The 16,968-nt window shown below is 46.9% G+C and overlaps 1 pseudogene; it reads left to right on the forward strand.

The window, feature by feature from the left end:
• Positions 1–1,941: 1,941 nt before the first annotated feature.
• Positions 1,942–6,971, forward strand: LOC119179101 (uncharacterized; annotated as a pseudogene).
• The last annotated feature ends 9,997 nt before the right edge of the window (positions 6,972–16,968 follow it).

Here is a 16,968-nt window from a genome sequence, read left to right on the forward strand (position 1 = left end):
CTAAAGTTAACGCACCCGTTGACGTGCGCGCACGCTGGGAACAGCGACGCAACGTTAGCGAAACGCGAGCACTCTATAGTCTGACGCCAGGCGCGATCAGCGTCCTTCGGTGTAACGCGACGGCAACTGGCGCGAAATGCGACATACTGCATTTCACATCGATGCTTTACCGAGACAACACCACGTCTCCTTCTTTTTGTGATGGAGGGACGCCGGACGCGCTGAAATGCGCGTGCGTCAATGCAACGCAGCACGGTACGCGCCTGCGAGTATATGGCAGGACCGGTGTCTGGCATGGATATGCCGGCGTGACACGACGAATTGAACGCTAGTGAGCACGCGCACCGCGTCACGTCAAATTGTATTGGCGCCTTGACTGTGGCATGTAGACTTGTTCTCACATGACACGCATCTCATGATTATCACGTTGGCACCAATCACATACCTTCGTTCTCCATTGGCGTCCCGTAATACCAAATTTGGCATATGTGAAGCTAGCAAAACAGCCACGAGGATATCATGAGCGTAGCATGTAGTCATGTTATTACATGACACGCATCTCATGATTATCATGTTCGCATCAGTCACATACCTGCGTAATCCATTCACGTCCCGTAATACCAAACTTGGTCCACGGGAAAACTAGTAAAATGGCCGCGAGAGCATCATGAGCATGGAATGTAGTCATGTTGTTAAATGACACACATGTCGTGATTATCTTGTTCGGATGTGGCATTTACCTATGTCGTCTGTTTACGTCGTGTAAACGAGCTTGGTACATGTGGAGCTAGCGAAATGTCCGTGACCGCATCATGAGCTTGGCATTTAGTCGTGTTGTTACATGATACGCATCTGATAATTATCATGTTTGCACCAGTCACATACCTTCGTCATCCAGTTATGTACTGTAATACCAACTTTGGTATATGTGACGCTAGCGAAATGGCCGCGAGCGCATCATGAGTGTGGCACGTAGGAATGTTGTTACATGACATGCATGTCATAATCTTCATGTTAGGGTCTGTCGGTTGTGTTCGCCATGCAATCATGCCACACCATACTAGTTCTGCAACATACCATGTGAACGAAACCACCGCAAGAGCTGCAGGACCATGAAAGGTAAATCGTGACATTAATGGCATACATGTCTTGTATTTCATGTTATGATTAGTCAAATATGTTTTTCATTCAGTCATGTTATGCCATACCAAATTTAGTATCGATAGCACTATCGAAACAGCCAGTAGAGCTAAATGTCGTAGGCGGCTAGATAGATAGATAGATAGATAGATAGATAGATAGATAGATAGATAGATAGATAGATAGATAGATAGATAGATAGATAGATAGATAGATAGATAGATAGATAGATAGATAGATAGATACGCTCTGCCCCGCTGCAGTGGTCTAGTGGCTAAGGTACTGAGCTGCTGACCTGCAGGTTGCGGGATCGAATCCCGGCTGCGGCGGCTGCGTCTCCGATGGAGGCGGAAATGTTGTAGGCCCGTGTGCTCAGATTTGGGTGCATGTTAAAGAACCCCAGGTGGTCGAAATTTCCGGAGCCCTCCACTACGGCGTCTCTCATAATCATATGGTGGTTTTGGGACGTGAAACCCCACATAACAATCAGATAGATACGCTCTAAGTCGCCAAAGTTCGCTAAAAAATGCTTCGCATTTGAAAAGTGCGCCATTTTCCCAAACGGAGGTTTCGCAATGATCGCAGGGACCTTTGTGCGCCCCGTAATTACAACATAGCCGTTCCAGTTAAGCCCAACCCCAGCCAAGACGCATGATCCTTCCCACCGGCAGATAAGGCGTGCAAGAGATCGTCCACACCCCTCCTCTCCAAGGGCCAAAATACGCGTGAGAGATGAGAGTCACCGTGCGCTGATTGCGTTATCCTGTTGATGATGCTGAAAACGCGATACTTCCCCTCGAAATGCCCGCCAACAGTGGTAAGTGGTAGATATAAATAGCTTGCCGTTTCAAAGTTGAAGGAGGTACCCCTCGGTGGTCTTCATAGCATATGGAGGTCACGTATGGATGTACAAAATACTGAGCCCCAAGCGCGATCGGCTAATGACTAATTTGTTCAAATGGTAAAGGAGGTAAACAAAGTGCTTGAAACCGAGGGGCAAGCGATGACATGCTTAGTTTATTAGACACATTGAAAGCGTTGCATAAATGAATAAAGCCAGCCTTATGCACGCTGGTGGGTGATGTGTGGCATATGTACATGTGTATAAGTTGTATTGAAAGTGTCTCAGTTGTTAACACTTTGCATTGACGACGCGGAGGTTCCACGTTCGATTCCGTATGCTGGAGTCTTTTTCATGGATTTTTTCTTTGTTGCGTTTTCATATATAAAGATACGTATACCTACAGGGTGCATGACACTGACGCCGAAGCCAGCGGCGAAATCTAGCCGAGAGTGTCCATATAATTGTAATCGCAATAAAAGAAATGCCCTCAGTGGGGCGGGGGGCTCGGCTACAGTAGGTATAATGCTTTTTGTTTGTCGACCTGGGTCCAGCATTTATATAGGAAAAGAGACGATGCTGCGTAGTGTATGGAATGCGCAAGGTACGACTAAAGGGCTTGTCTGAAAAAAAAAAGCTTGATTGTTTCCAAATTGGTTTCGAATTATATACTTATTGCTTCTGCTACTACCGTTGAAGAAGGACCTGAGTACAATTTTTAAAAATATTTTCGCAACAGAATTGCAGCGAGAGTTGCAAATGATTATGTTGTGCTGCAATCTACCCACCTCGGTTTATACCGAGTGTGGGGATTACTTGGTATGGTATTGCCTCGAAACCATTCTGACGATGGAATTCTCACTGTATGGTGCGGGCGCCAGCTTTTAGAATATGCCGTTTACAAACAAACAAACAAACAAACAAACAAACAAACAAACAAACAAACAAACAAACAAACAAACAAACAAACAAACAAACAAACAAACAAACAAACAAACAAACAGACAAACAAACAAACAAAAAAAAACAAAAAACAAACAAAACAAACAAACAAACAAACAAACTGACAAACAAACAAACAAACAAACAATCAAACAAACAAACAAGCAAACAAACAAACAATAAACGTTCGTGACTTGAACATGCAAACGTTTCCTTCACGCGGTACCTTTCGCTGCAATTGATGAAAACTGTTTCCTTGAATTTTACGATGACACTCAGTGGAATATGAATAGTGTAGCTTTAATGCAAGTCAAAATCAAGTCTTTCGAGCTTGGTGAGATTATGTTAGAGCATAGATAACATTACGCGCACACTGTTTCACAATTCTTGCTAAACACACTTTTGGAGGTTAAACACAGAATACAGTATTAATGCCAAGGAAATTATTACTTTGACTGTCAACCAATCCTTGAATCGCAGGTAGATGTGAGAGATACGAAAGAAGGGGGAACGGGTGTCCATATAACGAGTATCTCGAATTTCGTGTGTGCCGCTTGATGATAACTTTATTTGATCATGAAAACTAAACATATCGAGGGACGCTTTGGTACAAAAGATGTGTACACTGAATAAATTATTTATCAGAGAGGAGAAAGCAAAAAATGTGTTAGGCCTAGTCATATTTGCATTAGCTTTTCTCGGCAAGCTCTTCAAGTCAGACCTCTTCAAATATACAAGCCGACAGGAGACATTTATACCGGAGAAGTAGTCAAAGGGCGCATTCCATATAAACCCTGATGTGGCGATTCCCCCATAGATATCCAACTAGCCCTCGACCCTCAATCCCCTGTGGCTGCGAAGCAACTGACCACGGCGGTGGTCAGATCTGCAACGCAGCAGAGGGGGCTAAGAATATCTGGGTCCGGACAGGCCGGTATAGAACCCGAACTACGCAACGTTTAACGCTAGAATGTTATCTAGAGAGGCAAGTCTAGATGTGCTATTTGATGAACAAGAAATTGTTAACTGGGATGTAGTAGGGCTCATTGAGGTTAGGACGACAGATGATGTCTCTGCAGGGTTAGAGAATGGACACGTTCTTTGTTATCGTGGCTTGGCTGATAGAAGAAGACTGGGGGTGGGGTTGCTTATGCACAGAAGTATAGCAGCTAGAATAAACGAGTACTATATAGCAATATAGAAATGGTGGTAGGCATTGTAATTAAAATCAACAAGAGATACAAGATGAAGGTGGTTAAGGCCTACGTGCCTACATTCAGCCATGATGTATTAGGAGAAAGTTTCTATGACGAGGCAGAATCGCCAATGAGTAAGGTAAAAACAGCATACACCGTACTGATAGGCGACTTCAATGCCAAGCTGTGGAAAAAGCAGACTGGAGACGAGGCAGTAGGGCATAATAGTATTGGTACTAGAAATGCCAGAAGGAAGTTGTTAGAAGAATTTGTAGAACGCAATAATTTACCTGATTTTGAATACCTTCTACTGAAAACAAGTGAACCATAAGTGGACGTTGAGGAGCCCTAATTGTGAAAGTAAGAACTAAATAGACTTTATAACTAGTGCACACCCAGGCATCGTGCAGGATGTGGAAATGCTTGGGAAGGCACGATGCAGTGACCTTAAAATGATGAGGTCTCGAATACATCTAGACTTGAAGAAGGAACGACAGAAACGGATACCCAAGAAGCCAGTCAACGAGCTAGCACCGAGAAGGAAATTACAGGAATTCAGAGGCTCGCTTCAGAACAGATACTCTGCTCTTATCGAGTAAACCAGCCTTTACGTTGAAGCAATCAATGATAATCTGACGAGTATCGTTACGGAGTGTGCAGCGGAAGTTGGAGGTGTAGCGACGCAGCCGCCACCATGCACCCCGTGGTCATAAAAACCTGCGGAGCAGCACTCCAAGCAACGTGCTCCTCTCCTCTCTGTTTCTCCTTCGTTTCTACCACTCTTGCCACTTCTGGTCCACTGGGTGAACCGGCTCTATTTTCGGCTCTCTGGTTGTCAGAACAAAGTAGACGTTGTTACTGAAAAGACCTGTCCGTCTCATACAACCTGGCTCTACAAAGTGGTGACCTGTAGTCCCTCGCGGCACTGCCGAAGTATAGTAGAGTCATGCTAAGCAAGGAGACTGACCTAAACACCGAAGCTACTGGCAAGGTGATCATGACGTCTCTGCGATCTCCCTCCGACTACCAGCTTACTGTGGCCGCAACCCTTCGATCTGATTCATTCTAGCTGAGTCACAATTCGTGCTTTCTGGCGTGCGCACGGAACAACGCAAGTACCACCTCGTTGTTTCGGCGCTGTCACCAGCTGCTGCCGACGAAGTATCGACGTGCTTTTCGGACACCCCTCCACCACACCGTATAGCACTTTCAAGGCTGCTCTGGTGGAGCGAATGACGGCATCACAGCATTCCAGCACACATCAGCTGCTCTCCTCGGAAAAATTAGGCGACCGCAGGCCCAGCGAGCTTCTTTGCCATATGCGTCAACTAATGAGACAATTTGCTCTTTGACACCACCACTACTGACGAGAATTGTTTGTGAGAACTGTTTCTGCAGCGCCTTACTGGCAATGTGCAAATTGTGCTAGCCACTGCGCTCACGTTGGACCTCAGCGGTTTGGCCAGCCTGGCGGACAAGGTCTTGGAGGTGGCCAGGCCGTCTGTGTGCAACGTTACGCCATCATTCAAAAACGTGAGTGCCGCTCCACAAACACCATCTCACCCTGCTTGTCCTATCGACGCTCTTTGCGATTGCCCAGAACAAGTGGTTTGTGCCTACCGCGGAGCGTCATTACGCCACTCCACGTTACCGAAATAGCAGCCGAAGCACCCCGCGTTATGGACGCGCACAACGCTTTAAGTCCCCCCCCCCCCCTTACCACCTGCGATATCTTATTACCATCGCCGTTTTGGACAGGAGGCGCATCACTGCCTCCAACCTTGCTCGTGGCAGGAAAACAGTGAGGCCGACAATTGACGGCGATGACCGATCAAGGCCAATCCAAAAGTCGCCTGTTTCACGTCATGGAAAAACTCACAGGCCATCAGTACCTGGTGGACACTGGTGCAGAGTTCAGCCTTATTCCGGCTCAAAAATCCAACAACGAAACCTCCGATCTCCTACCTGCAAGCTATCAACGGTAGTAAGATCTCCGTATACAAATCGCGGTCACTTTTTCTGAACCTAGGCTTGCGCCGCATGTTTCGTTGGTTGTTCATCGCCGCTGACGTACGCCATGCTCTCATTGGTGCCGACTTATTAAACCACCATGCACTGCTGGTCAGCTTAAATGGCAACGCCTGCTAAACACTACTACACTGCTCTCTGTCCGTGGTGTTGTTTCTCATGAATCGAACATAATCGCCGCAACTACAATAGTGACCGATGACCATTTCACGCGACTTCTTCGATAATTCCCAAACATCACGCAACTGCCTGACTGAAAAAAAAAACGTGTGCAGCATGATGTCCGCCACAATGTCATCCCTACTGGCCCACCTGTTTTCGCTCGCCCACGGCGACTTGCTTCAGATAAGCTCAAAGTAGCCAGGGCTGAGTTTTAACACATGAAGGAACTTGGAATTATACGACCATTATCGAGCAGTTGGACGTCTTCTCTCCACCTCGTCCCCAAAAAGTCAGGTGACCGGAAACCCTGCGGAGACTACCGTTCTTTGAACGCAAGAGATATTCCCGACCGGTATCCCCTGCCTAACATTCAGCATTTCACATCAGCTATACATGGCACAGCAGTGTTCTCTAAAATCGACTTAGTCAAAGCCTTTCACCAAATTCCTGTCGCTGCAGGAGATGTTCCAAAGACGGTGATTGCGACCCCATTTGGGCTTTTAGAAATCTTGAGGATAACATTTGACCCCCGCAATGCTGCACAAACACCCCAGGGGTTCATTGACATGGTCATACGTGGTCTGCCGTTTGTGTTCGCCTACGTCGACGACCTGGTGGTGGCAAGATCATCCCACGAGGAGCACTTGCAACATCACCGTTAACTTTTCGAGGGCCTGTCAGCCAACGAAATCGTTGTGAAAACTGCAAAAAAGTCAGTTCGGAGGGTCATCTCTTGATTTTCTGGGTCATCGCTAGGACAGCAGTGGCATTAGCCCCCTTCCTCACAAAGTGCAAGCAATTGTCGAGTTCCCCAAGCCTGCATCAATAGCCAAGCTGCGCCAGTTTCTAGGGCTTGTAAATTTCTACCGCCGATGTATTAAGAGCTGTGCATACGCTGTTGGAGCCGCTCGACAATTTACTCTGTGGCGAACCCTCGGAAACTGCACTACCATGGAACACCGCTGTGGAAGAAGCTTTCAACTCCATCAGGAACGCTTTGGCTGAAGCCACACTGATGACGCACCACAATCGCAGTTACAGCTTGGCGCTCATGACAGATGCGTCCCGTTCTGCACTTAGGGCCGTACTCCAGCAAAAAGTGAACAATCAGTGGCAGCCCCTCGCTTTTTCCTCCAAGCTCATGAACTCTGTCCAAAGAAACTACAGCGTTTTCGGCCGTGAGTTGCTCGCCATCTTGCTCGCCGTGTGCAATTTTCGACACCTAATTGAAGGCCGCTCTTTTACAATTTTCACTGATCACAAATCTCTCGCCTATTCAATCGGCCGATGGGACTCACTATACACACCGAGCGAAATGCACTAGCTCACCTTCATCTGGGAGTTTTCAACTGATATACGCCACATCAGCGGTGTTGCCAACGCTTCAGCTGATGCTCTCAGTCGCGTGTATGCCATCACCCGCAGTCGCTCCAAAACCTCTACCTCAACATCCTTTCCATTCATACTCTAGGATCTGCATGCAGCCCTATCTAAATACTCTGAGATCGAACACCTACGCAAAGCGTCCACATCACTTCAGCTCCAACTCGTCACTTTTGAAGATGCGCCAATTATTTGTGACACCTCCACAAGCATGCCAAGACCATTGCTAACCAACCATTTCGGTAAAATATTCGACGCCGATCACAGCCTTTCTCACCCCGGAACTCGCGCTTCCGAAAAGCTTGTTTCTTCACGCTTTGTCTGGCCCGGCATGAACGCCAACATCAGGGATTGGGTTCGTGAGTGCATCGTGTCAGCACGTCAAAGTTCAACGGTACCCCATTCCTCCATGAAAGACCTTTTAACACCTCGACGAACGTTTTGCCGTTGTGCATATTGGCATCGTTGGCCCGTTACCCCCATGTCAAGCCTATCGCTAGCTTCTGACATGTGTAGATCGTTTCACCCGCTGGCCCCAAGCGACTCCTATGCCTGACATGCCTGCAGCTACCATCGCAGCGGATTTCGTATCTACCTGAATATCCCGATTCGGCTGCCCGACAACGATTGTATCGGACCGAGGTCGCCAGTTTGAATCTTTCTTCTTTTCGGAGCTCCTAAAACTTCTTGGTATATCACGCCTGCACGCAGCGTCATACCATCCACGAAAAAAACGGCCTCGTCGAGAGATTCCCCCAGCACCTCAAAGCAGTACTCACAGAACACTGTTGCCCCGACAGGTGGGTTGACCGCATCCTGCTCAAGCTACTCGGGATTCTATCGCCTGTCAATGAGGACCTGCCCTGCACCACTTCCGAGCTTGTTTACGGAACTTCGCTTCGCCTAGCTGACTGCCGATTTCTCCGGAAAAAAAAGTGGCAGTGCCACCCAGCTAACAGCAACAGAATACAGAGTACCAGGTGTACGACGCCTTTCGACAGATTCGTCCGCCGCCTACACGCAGCCAGCCACGTGCAGCGTACATCGCTCAGGACCTAAAAAACAGTGACACACGTGTTGGTGCGGTACGGCTCTGTGCGCGCGCCGCTTCAACCAAACCACCTCGGGTCCTTCCGTGTGTTAGAGCACTGGCCTGCTAACGTCGTCATCGAAATCAATGAGGCATGCGATACAATCACACTCGAGCGGCTCAAGTCAGTGTTCAGTGAAGTGCACAATCTTAATATCCTCGCTGTGCCTCGCTCTGCTGGCCACAAGGGCCCCTCTTCGGTGTTCCTCCCGTCACCACCTCTGCGCCACGTTCACTGGGTTGGCACTTCATCTGAGAATCGTTCGACCCCGTGGTCATAAATACCCGCGGAGCAGCATTACAAGCAACGTGATGCCCCCCTCTCTGTTTCTCCCTTCTCTCTTTCACTCTAGCCACTTCCGGGGCACTGTGTGTACGCGCTTTGTTTTCAACTCTCAGGTCATCAAAATAAAATAGACGTTGTTACTGAAAAGACGTGTCCGTCTCGTACAACGTGGCTCAAGAGAGGTATAGTTGTCAGATAGGACACTAGCAAGCTGTTCCAGGAGACGCACAACCGCTTTAGAAAACGTCAAACTACATATGAATGAAGTGCAATTACTGGCATATGCTGATGATGTGGCAGTTTTTTGTTCAGATTGCGAAAGTGTTAACGAAGTCGTCCTTGTTGCGAAACAGTTCTGTACGGCCAGTGGGAGTTCGGTAAACTGGGAAAAGTTCTTGGGATATTCGCATGAGGATTGGCCTTCCACTCCAGACGTTTTTGCCAACATGCCATGGGTAAATCCGCCTGCAAAATATTTGGGTGTACCACTAGAATTTTATGGTGACAGTGAGCCATACTGGCGGCGGCAAGCCACAGAATTGCGTGAAAATTGGATAATGTTAGAGGATGGGACTTTTCAATTTTCACGCGGGCCACCATATGTAATCTTTTCTATGTCTCTAAACTTTGGTACACATTAAATGTTTTACATTGCTCGCGTATAAACGTGCAGAAGCTGCACCGTGTGTTTGCAGTATTTACACGGGGATCAGTGTGGGAATGGTCTAGTCGCACTAATCTTTTTGGTCGTGTTCGGTTCGGTGGTCCCAGTCTGTCACATTTGTTCTTAAGACAGATAGTTAGTCGTTTTATGTTTCTTCGAGACACAAGAGACCCGTGTCTACGTTCAGTTATTCAGCGGAGGCTTGGAATAGTTTTACCTTGATTCGTTATCACCACTGACTATGTGCGTGGGGCGCTTTATGGTTATCTAAAAGAAGTAGTTGGTGCATGCACCTTTTTATTGGCACGGTTCTCCAGCGAATACTTAACACTCGTGTCTTGCGTGTCCTTCACGTCTCTTTGTGGTCGTTTTGTTCTCGCGCTATAACTATCGTCATGCCATACCAACTAGTCCAAGCTGCCACACTTCTAAGAATACTTAGCGGGAGTAAAAGGAAAAAGGTTGTTGGAGACCTTCTCGACATTGTTTTACCGGTACCACTTTACAAAAGTTTGTATCCTGCCATAAAGAAAAAAAATGCGTGCAGTCTGTTCGAGTCGTGTTTTATTCTGCATTTGTTGTGTGTGCGTGTTTGTCTGTATGTTAATCTATATGTCATCAATTCTGCCGTCATGTGAGAATTGATGAATTTGTCGATTATGGACGAATGCACCCGTCCAGTTTTATTTTTTTACCACCTGAAATAACTCCCAGAACTCGCCTCAAGAACCTTTTGAAGGCAGTGAAAATTTACTCTATCTATACTCGCTCAAAACCTAAGTAAGGTAAATAATTCTAAGTTCAAAAACTCAGCACGAGAGTAAATTTCTACTTCGACTGGCAGGTGGTAAAACAAAAAACCTAAAAAGGTAGTGCGCTCGAGGGCAAGAGGTTTACCTTGCAATCGAGGTTATTTCAGGTTATTTTCGTTAAGTGTGTGGTGACATCCCTGCCGGCTGCCATTATAATCGTGGTGTTTCGCAAAACCTTCACACGCGCTTGTGTCACCCATCTGCCCCTGAAGTAGTTGCGAGCCTACGCAGATTTGTAAGCTTTTAGTTCGCCACGTGACACAAAACTTGTCGCGTGAACAAGGTAGTCCTCTATGTTGGTGAAGACGACACGCGGCAGCAGTTCAGCGTGTTGAAGTTTAGTGCATGGCACGCTGTCTCACAAACGCACTTTCTCTGGGTAGCGCTATCGTGCAGGTATACCTGACTAACATGCGTATGCGCCTAAATTCATTGCAGTCCCATGTTGCACCAATAAAAGAGAGAAAAACAGCTCCACAGTGTCACCGCACCTTCTGTAAGCGCATCTAACCACCGAGACCGCCAAGATAACGGCTACTGGAACGAAGTTAGCGCAACTTGTGGATGACGCCCAGTGCATATCCCTTATACATTTACTCCGCTTTCTTTCAGATGCTCGTAAGGTCACGCTCACCCACACTGTAGAAAAAATAACATGGATGTCGGAGGAAAACGTTCGCTCTCGAGCGTCCCCTCTATTCGAAGTAATTTTTGCTCTGGACCTCCGGAGCAAAGTTCTGGTTCTGGTTGGCCAGAGAAATTGCGTGGCGCACCCGGAGTACTTTCAACGGATATTCCACTCCGGCAGACAGAAGCAAGTACGTGGCTCGGCCGCAAGATTTTTACTGCTATTTTACTCCGGCTGATCGGAGTGATTACGTGGCACTTCCGGAGCATTTTAACACGATAGCGTTAAACAGCTCGTGTCGCAGAAGACCCACCTGCGGCGTCGGCCTCATTGATTGTGAGCGGAAAATTGTCTGTGCGTCTGTGACCGAAAAATCAAGTTGCCGAGATAGCCGCGGGAGTCCGGTACAAGTCCACACGTGCGCGTGCGATCACACTATAAAAAGCCGCGCATTTTAAGAGAGTAAAAAGCTCAAGGTCATGAGGCGCGGTCGTTTCTTTGCCCTGCCACCCCTCCATGCTTAGCTTCCGGCGCTTTTCGGGACGAGAGAAGAGATAATGCAATTGCAGCATGCGACAAACCTTGGTAACTTCACTTGCACTGGACGGATCCTTAAAACTTTTGCGGCGTTTAATTTGTGAGGCAATAAGCTCTTTTATAGAATTCATTCCGTGGTTACTCGAGAAAGTGTTTCAGGGCCTATTTTACGCATTTTGTTCGACAGGTGTCACTACAAAAACGAAAATCTGGACAAAAAACAGGGAGGGGTTGCAGGAGCAAAAAAACTACAGCGCCTCGTGACCTTGAGCACGTTTTTTTGTTTTCGAATGCGTGCCTTTCTCAGAATAATCGAGCACGCACGCGTGGACAAGTAGCGGCCTCCTGGTGCGGTATTGCTAACTTGATTTTTCGGTCACAGACGCACAATCGATTTTTCGCTCACAACCAATGCGGCTGACACCCAAGGCGGAATTTCTGCGATACGAGCTCTCTATCGCTGTCGCGTTAAAACGAATGTGTACGCTCTGATACATTCTAGTATTAGTGAGGTCACAAGAGCAGAGCATGAGTACATTCCTGCAATTTCTCCCAGCTGGGTAATGTTTTTCAATACAGAGCAGTATCTTACACTGCGCGTGAAACACCCCGCGTTTGTTATTGCACCCCTACGGAAGGCTGGTAATTTCTGTGGTGTTGTGATGCCATACCATAAATGTGAATCAACGCGATGGAGTTGATGCCAGTAGTGAAATTCTAGCGCCTTGCATCAGAATGCCTGAAACAGACAACCGACAGTCACGGATGGTGCACAGATAATGCGTAAGTAAACTCGCATTGCAAGCGCTGGCAGTTCTCGTCGGAGTTCGCGCATTCTGGGAAATTGATTATGATTGACTCTGCTCTGAACTAGACATGAGTTAGTTCTTCCATCACTAGTGAACCAATCACTCGATATTTTGTGTGGTACAGGCTGTTCCAGTTCGCGCAGGTGTAGGTGCTGCAAACATGTATGCACGTACCAGACATGTATGCACGTACTACGACGTGTATGCACGTACGTGTATGCACGACTAGACGTGTATGCACGTACTAGACATGTATGCACGTACTAAACATGTATGCATACATGTATGCACGCGCATATACGCAGTGAGCCAGTTATTTCTATGTAAGTAGGTATAGCGTCATCCCGGGGGCATTTTCAATCGAGAGCAAAAGAACATTTCCCCACAATGATTACCTTGTCTTCCCTGATTACACGATAAAACCTCTATGATTGACGTGGTTCCTTGCTATTGAAAGTCACAGTGCAACTATATTGTCAACTAAGGTTGCGTGAAAGTCTGCTCGAAAAATAACGCGTGCAATATCATGTTGCCCACGTGCAGCATTATTTACACAAAAAATACTTTGGCGTATCGCAAGCACACTTGAATGTGCGTAGTAAAGTAAAAACTAAAGGTTGACTAAAATGTATAACAGCGCTGGGGCTGCTTCACAAATAGAGCTTAACGTAAAAATTATTCCCCTAGACAAGCAGCCAACCTGTTGACAGTAAGAACTTATTCGTTCAGGAGAGTAAGCCAAACCAAAAATTAACAATAGGTGTATGAAAACGTGCTGCGTATACCTTTCCTTTCTCTTTGTAAGCATAGCCGTCCTTGACTTCTAAAACGCACTACGCCCCGACGAGGACTACGCAATCTATACGCTTAACAAAAATTCACGATTAACAATGTCTTTTCCTATATGCAGTGCATGTGTCAGCAGACCTTCGATTGCGCTATCATTAAAAGAAATAGATTTCCTTCGGCACGTTAACACACGTGCAGCTCATGGTGCGTTGTGGGGATGACTATGTGGTTGTTAGGTGGATTCTGTTTTGTTTGTTTTGTATTTTCTTTTTTTGTTAGATACTGCCCAAGTATATGTTGTGCGGTTCTGGCAAATAAATCTTGTTGTAAGTTCAGTGCCGCTGTCTGTCTCCTTCTTTTTCTTGTCTCTCGTTATTGGCGCTGTTTTTTATGTGAATCATGTCGTACCAACTCGCCCAAGCAACCACGTTAACCACGTTACCTATATGCGCGTCATCGCAATGATGCATTTTCAAAGACTATATATAGTTCATTCAATGGTGCGAGGCGAGGCCCTTGTTCACAACGATCACTGTACATTTCCCTTACTGTAATTTACTGCGATTACATTTACTTAGTGTTCTCTCTTCACGAGCGTGCGCATCACAAGGGGGGGGGAGGAGAGATCTCTTGACTTTCACATACAGTTACACATTCTGCTCAAAATACGGCCGATAGTCACGCCTCAGAGAAAATCTGATGCTTGCTCCCCCTCCCCTCCAAGTCGGGTTAATGTTAACCCCCTCCCCCTCATTGAAAAAAATTTCTGGTTACTTTCCTGCAAACCATCAATATTTATTACGCGACCTCACTTCGCTATGCATTCTACACCTTATCACCTCCGTGACTTGCGCGCAACTTTTTCCGCGGTCGTTCACGCCTTCATTTTCGAAGATAACTGCCAGATGGCGCTCTTGCCTAACGTGCCTAGGCAAGAGCGCCATCTGGCAGTTAAGTCAATGTTGATACAAAATGAAGGAAGCGAACCAGGAAATTGACTGATAAATACTTAGAAAACAGCAGGTGGCCAAACCAAAAAGACCTATCTGTTAAGAAGAAAGTGAAGGAAACGGAGACTGACATGCGGAGAATGGGCATGATTAAGAAGTCCGCACTAGAGATCCATCTAACTTTTAAGCAGGAAATTGCCAAGGAAAGGATCTATACCCGGGGTAGTTCTCTACTGTTTGAGGCTAGGATGGGAGTATGGCGAACCAAGACATATTGGGCCAAATACGAAGGGGTAGGCACAATATGCAGTGCGTGTGGAGAGGAAGAAGAAACTGCCGAACACTTGATAATGTTCTGTAAAGGGCTTAACCCTAAAGTTCAGGATGATGGCGCAGAGTTTTTCAAAGCACTGGGGTTTAAAGACAGGAAAGGTGAAATAGACTTTAAGCGGGTAGACTTAACTAGGAGGTTATCTGATTGGTGGCTAATGTCAAGGCAGAAGTGAAAATTAAACCCTTCACTGCAAAGTACCCGTCCAACTTTACTATTTAAAGGAAAAAAAAGAAGATAAATATAGTGGTTAGTTCACTAAGTATTACGGCTAGGTGGCGTTAGCCGCCGCCCGATGTAAAGGGTACAGCCGCATCCATCCATCCATCCATCCATCCATCCATCCATCCATCCATCCAACACGCTCTTTTCGCCCTCTGGTTCCCAGAACCGGTATGAACAGCACCGGTTGCGAACAATGCTCTCGGCTGAGGCAAAGCATCAGCGCTTTTGTGGAAGGGGGAAAGTGCAATGAAAGGAAAGGTGGAAAAAAGGGAGGAGGAGGAGGAAATAAACTGTTGCACTCTGCATGCGCTTCGGGGAATCTGACGTCATGGCTCTCGCTCGGGTTAGGCCGCCGCGCGCTCACAATCCATCAAAAATATAGCCAATGGTTCAAAAGTATCGGAAATTAACTTTTTTATCGGAACGATTGCGTGTACCGCTTACAATTACGACGATTTGTCAGTTTTTTTCATTTTTTTGTTATGCTTTACCTTTATTAAACACTCACTTGAGATTCGGCACAAGGTGTATCGCTAGGCGCATATATAGCAGGCCACTCTGGCAGAAAAATGTCTTGTCTAATTATAGTGTACGAGAATATGGGGTAATGTGTTCGGGCACCCTCTCTCGCCATGCATCGCGTGAAGCGGCGCACGTGGACAAAAAACCGGTTACCAAGGCGGCGCTGCCGTAGCATGGGCTGGCAGGATGGTCAGTTCCGCGCCGCTCTGCTTTCTCGGGTGCTGTTCAGTGAGCTGTGGCTTGCGTTCGCGCCCGCTTAACAGAAGTTTTTCTGGCAATGTTTTTGCTGGCAATGTGACAGTGAGGCGATGCGGAGTCATCGGCGGCAACGACACTGCTTTGCGCCTATGTGCGAAACAGGGTATACGTTTGGTAAAAAAGGGAGCAGCCATCGCTTTTCACTGCACCCAAAGACGAAGCACGGAGAAAGGTTTGGGAACAGAATTTACATCGAAAGGATGGGACCTTGAACGAAAGCTACTCTGTATGTGAGCTATACTTCGAGTCTTCATGTGTTCTCGGAGACTACTTGCACGTTATAAACGACTAAGAAGTTCGCGTAGCACGTAGGAGACCAGAGCTAACGCTAGACGCCGTGCCGATGTTACTGCGTAACGCTCCAAGCTACTTATCGGAGATAGCACCGCATCCAAGTCCTCCATGATAGCGGAAGAACACGGCAGTTGAATCTACCATCTCCAAGAAAACTTCAGCACACTGTGTTGACGCTAAGGCCACTGATTCAGGTTCATCGATGGACCTTCTTGCTGACTACAAACCCGAGGTGGCGAAGGCTACAGGGACTGCAGCTTTACTGGAACGCTTACTCAATATTTGTTTACCTTGAAGATATATGAGCTCAATCGCATCGCATCTCGTGTCAAAAAGAGTGGTAATTTACGTGCTGTCACGACTTCATTTTTTCGTGAAAGGTATCAACACGTCTCTAGAGGCAAAACGAAAAAAAAAGCTGCACGCGAAAATCAGTCGGTGTTTATAAGGGTTCAACCGTGATGAAGTGATCGTGAACTGATAATTCCATGGAATGGCGACGAATTTCATCGGTGCTGCTGCTCACTGCAGTATGCGCGCACGTAAATAAAGGGTTTCTTCTTACAGTCTGACAGTGGTGCCAAGTCATGTTTTTCCTTGTGACTGTACAGTACAATATCCCGGCCACAGCAGCAGCTTCAGCTATGGCGTGCCTTTCAATCAAATGGCAGTGTTGTCACCCAAGCCACGTACACTCTAAGCCAAAAACGGCCGAAATGGGAGCAACGGCTGTTTTTACTCCTTCAGACCAACTGTCACTCTCCGAAAAGACCAAGCGGAACAAGATGGCCGACTTGTTCGAGAATGGGGGAGCAACTGTATTCATCTTAAGTTTGTAAGGGAGCAACGGAAGGAGGAATCGCTGTAAATGCTCTCGTCACGCAACGGTTACTCCCCGGCAGGACACCGCACACAAATCAATGCCGCCCACATTGATATTCATGGGCCAGATTATTGTTTGTTCTGTGTGCCAAACTTCACCAAACCAAAACAGTGATTTATTTTAGCATCCGTAGATAATAAGATAGCAGCGCTGGCTGAACACAGAAGGCCTGAGAATACAGTACGGCAACTACCTAAC

Source organism: Rhipicephalus microplus, chromosome 7 (assembly GCF_043290135.1).
Source record: "Rhipicephalus microplus isolate Deutch F79 chromosome 7, USDA_Rmic, whole genome shotgun sequence".
Lineage (NCBI taxonomy): Eukaryota > Metazoa > Arthropoda > Arachnida > Ixodida > Ixodidae > Rhipicephalus > Rhipicephalus microplus.